This window comes from Sinocyclocheilus anshuiensis, unplaced genomic scaffold (genome assembly GCF_001515605.1).
Source record: "Sinocyclocheilus anshuiensis isolate Anshui unplaced genomic scaffold, SAMN03320099.WGS_v1.1 scaffold670, whole genome shotgun sequence".
NCBI classification, from domain to species: Eukaryota; Metazoa; Chordata; class Actinopteri; order Cypriniformes; family Cyprinidae; genus Sinocyclocheilus; species Sinocyclocheilus anshuiensis.
In genome coordinates, this window is record NW_015546062.1 from 1,301,774 (window position 1) to 1,305,995 (window position 4,222).

The following is a 4,222-nucleotide window of genomic DNA, read 5'->3' on the forward strand; positions in this document are numbered from 1 at the left end:
TGCTAATGACTTTCTACTTCGAGGACCTTGATAGAAATGTAGTGGAGTGAAAAGTACAATATTTGTCTTTCAAATGTAGTGAAGTTAAAGTCATAAGTTCCCAGAAAAAATAATACTCAAGTAAAGTACAGATGCTCAAAAAGTGTACTTAAGTACAATACTCAAGTAAATGTACTTAGTTACTGTCCGCCTCTGGGCACTGGTAGTGGAATGGGGAAAGACAAGGCCTCAAGACCAGGCCCTTAACCAGCTATGAGGCCACCTCTGAGTCCGGACCTCGGTAAGTTTTTCATGTTCAAAAATAACATTTGTTCTTTGAATGACTAATTTGCTGTTAAACTTCTTGTATGAATGCCAGCATGACATGTATAATTCAGTTTAGACAGTTTGCAAGAATGTGTAGCGTCCCTGGTATGAAAATGATCGCTGCGAGACGTTGGCGGAGTGAACGAGGCTTGAGAGAGTTGTGAGTGAGGGCGCGGGTGCAGCCTCCGTGTTGCCAGATCCAGCTATTATAGGCGTTTGTGGTCTTTTACACTTAATTTAACACTTTAGAAAGTTAATAAAGTAGGAAGTTGCAGTTTAGAGTCAGCGATATCTTTATTTTATATTATTTGCAAAAGGTTGGAAATAAATTTGGTTTATTTTTATTTTTATTTATTTTTAGTTTTTTGTTTGTTTTAGTATCAATATCTGGCAACACTGCATCGCCGGCACTTACAGTGAACAGAAATCAATCAACAACGCCCGTGGACAGGTTTTTGCTGACAGGACACGACATTCGGTAAGGAAAACGCAAAAATTATCATGATATTATCATGTCATAAACGTTACCAACGCTGTCAAAAACAGTAGCATTTAACACTAGTCCACACAGACCTGTAGAACAAGGTTACAGAATGAAATGAAAAACGCAAAAACTAGCCATGAAGAAGTCTATGCCATGTCATTCAGTATAGTTAAATTTTCACAAATCATGCTATAAACTTTCATAAGAGCTCTAGACAAAGTTATTGTAGTTATGTATTGTTGCAATAAACAACTGATAAAATTATCCACCCTTAAATATAGTAAAGTATTAACAAATTTTGATGTAATAAATAGCGTATGATTTAAAATAAATCATCCCTCCCAAACAGAGAAAAATCTTTCAGAAACATCTACATGTCTGTCTCCTTTAAAGTGTTTATAGTGTATGTAATGAGTTGTATTTGTAGGGGTTATTATAACACAATTCTTTAACACCAACCCCCAGCATTGTTTTTTTTTTATTGAACTTTAACTTAAGTATCAGATTTTTAGAAACCTGTCATGCACGAAACTGCAAAATCCAGTGGGTGGAAAAATGTGTTCTGTGTGAACGGCCCCTTAGGCTGCATGACAAAAATCTGTACTGCTGTAACTTCCTGACAAGATGTACAATGATTTACTTTTATTACTATTATTATTATTATTATTTTATTTATTTATTATTATTATTACATATTTTTTTGTTTAGTTTGTTTGTTTTTACTTTAGGGAGTTGGTCAGGTCTACCAAAATCTTGATGATAATACTGTGATATGATTATAAACAATAAAGTCGCTTTAATAAAAAACAATAAGCTAAAAATAACTGCAAATCTCTGCAGTTAAAATATATCTGTAGTCAATATACGATACAAAAATGTGCTAATTGAAAAACTCAGTTTGGTAAATATGGGTTGCTTTTGCTAATCAATATGTTATTACAAATGTTAAACCTTAATATCAGACTAGGTGTGTTCTCTGTTCTCTGTGTCTTATTTTTTCTGTATGGGCGCACAGTATAAGGAAGTGTAATAGAACTGTACTGTCCACATATTTAAATGACTTGTCAAACTTTAAGAGAATCTCACTTGGTATTTACTTGCCAAGCTGAGTGGTCAAGCAGTTTTTCATTATAACTTCAGCCATTGATGATTGAAAACTGGTATGTATGCCCCTTTTATGCTAGAGTTTTAAATCACATATTTTGATGGCCTGTTTTAAATTTAACAGATATTATTTTAAAATGATTAAACACCTAAAAAAGTCTTAGTGTATCCATTTGCTTGTGAATTTTAATGCAAGTGATAACCGTCAGTCATCAAATGTGTTCATTTCCAGTGAAAATGCATGTATGTGCTTTTCTTCTGCTGAGCTCAGCTTTGGCTCTTTGTTTTGCATCACCTATGGTAAGTGCGATAGTTGACAGTTTGTTATAGTACATTGTACGGGTGATGTACAGTTGTTGATTTTCAAATCTGTTTTTCTTAATGTCTAATTATTGTATTCTTGTGTTCTCAGCCCCCACCAGATATAGTTGGTACGTACAGCACAGTCATAGATATTGATTTGTTGTAAAGTTACTGTAATATGTCTCCAGTGTGCAGTGTAACAGATCCTGTTTTGATCACTTCCAGAATATGTAATGCTCTTTTATCAATTTACTTTCTAGCTGTTTCACTAAAATAATGTTTTTGTCTAAATTTTTCTAAAATTAATGTTTTTTTAATTCACCTCTCTGTCTTTTTCTTTTCTTCATTACAAATTTCCTCATTGGCACTACAGAGGAATGGAAGGACATTCCAGATATAAACAAAGGTAAAACCAATATTTTATCTTAAGAAATCAAGTATGTTTATATGAGTCAACGTATATCTATTTGTGTTTAAAGGGGTCATATGATGCGATTTAAATTTTTCCTTTCTCTTTGAAGTGTTACATATGGAAGAAGCCCGTTTCCGCCACTGAATTAAAAAAAAAAAAAAAGGTAATTGCGCCTTTTTATCTCACAATTCTGACTTTTTTTTCACAGAATTGGGAGAAAGATCATGCTTACATAAAGCTCATCTGTAATGAGTCTATTGTCCTTGAGATGTCGGAGAAACATCAACGGCTCTTCTATTGTAGACATCTTTGTCTTGTTTTGGCAGAAAAAGTCAAACAACTTTTCATCTGTGAAAAATCCAAAGTCCACAGTGTTGTTGTTTTTAATTTTGTTTCTTCTGCTAAAAAAAGAACACATTTAGAATGATTGAATTTGTGATGTGTACCTATGAATTTAGCAGTTTAATTGTATTTTATTTATCAGACACAACAAGCATCCAGCCTTCAGTGACTCATTGTAATGCAATTACAACCCTGTCGCATACTACATACACTTTATAGAAAATATGAAAAAATATAGTTTTACAGACACTATATGGGTGACTACCAGTCCTTAAAGTGTGTTGCAGCAAATAGGAATATTGTGCGGTTGGAGTGAGACAAATATCCTCACGTGTTTAAAGAGGTCATATGATGCGATTTCAATTTTTCCTTTCTCTTTGAAGTGTTACATATGGAACGATATTCCGGACAATTTTTAAATAGAATAGCAAATTGTATTTTCAATTGCGTTTTCAATATGTGGACGCATAAATTGTGACATAATCCAAATGCAATTGCAAATCCTACATTACCGTTTGCATTTTCGCTTTCGCAAACGCAGTGACTGCCAAATTTCAAATGAAAAAGCAAAGTCCATTTGCAACCGTATTTCCCATGTCTTAGGAGTTATGAGCCTATCATATTTAAATAGCAATATTAATTACCACGTCTGCTTTTTCACTCTCGCTGCGTCGCGCATGTAACCTGCCAAAACTCAAATTGAATCGCAATTCCCCCTCAAAATTGGACTTTAACTCGCAATTGCGAGTTTATATCACGCAATTCTGACGTTCTCTTAAAAACTGTAAAAAAGGTCACGTTAATTGCGACTTTTTTTCACAGAATTGTGAGATATAAACTCGCAATTGCGAGTTATAAAGTCAGAATTGCGTGATACAAACTCGCAATTATGAGTTAAAGTCCAGTTTTGAGGGGGGGAAAAAGACTGATATGTTCTCAGAATTGCAAGTTTATATCTCACAATTCTGAGAGAAAAATGTCAGAATTGCGAGAAAAAAAGTCAGAATTGTGAGTTTATATCTCGCAGTTCTGACTTTATTTCTCAGAATTGCGAGTTTATATCTCTCAATTATGACTTTTTAACTCGCAATTGCGAGTTTATATCACGCAATTCTGAGAAAAAAAGTCAGAATTGTGAGATAAAAAGTCACAATTACCTGTTTTATTTTTTATTCAGTGGCGGAAACGGGCTTCCATAGTTACAAGCTCTTAAAGCATAAAGAAGATCTGTAAAGTTGCAAAGACTAAAGTCTCAAATCCAAAGAGATATT

General features: G+C 33.7%; 1 protein-coding gene across 1 annotated transcript in view; it reads right to left on the bottom strand.

Annotated features, from left to right (window-relative positions):
• Positions 1 to 1,689, bottom strand: part of LOC107699540 (apolipoprotein A-I-like) — a 15,066-nt gene extending 13,377 nt beyond the window's left edge. The window contains exon 1 of the mRNA XM_016500835.1: positions 1,684 to 1,689. The gene's annotated coding sequence lies outside the window, so the exon portion shown is untranslated. The remainder of the gene's footprint in view (positions 1 to 1,683) is intronic.
• Positions 1,690 to 4,222: the final 2,533 nt, after the last annotated feature.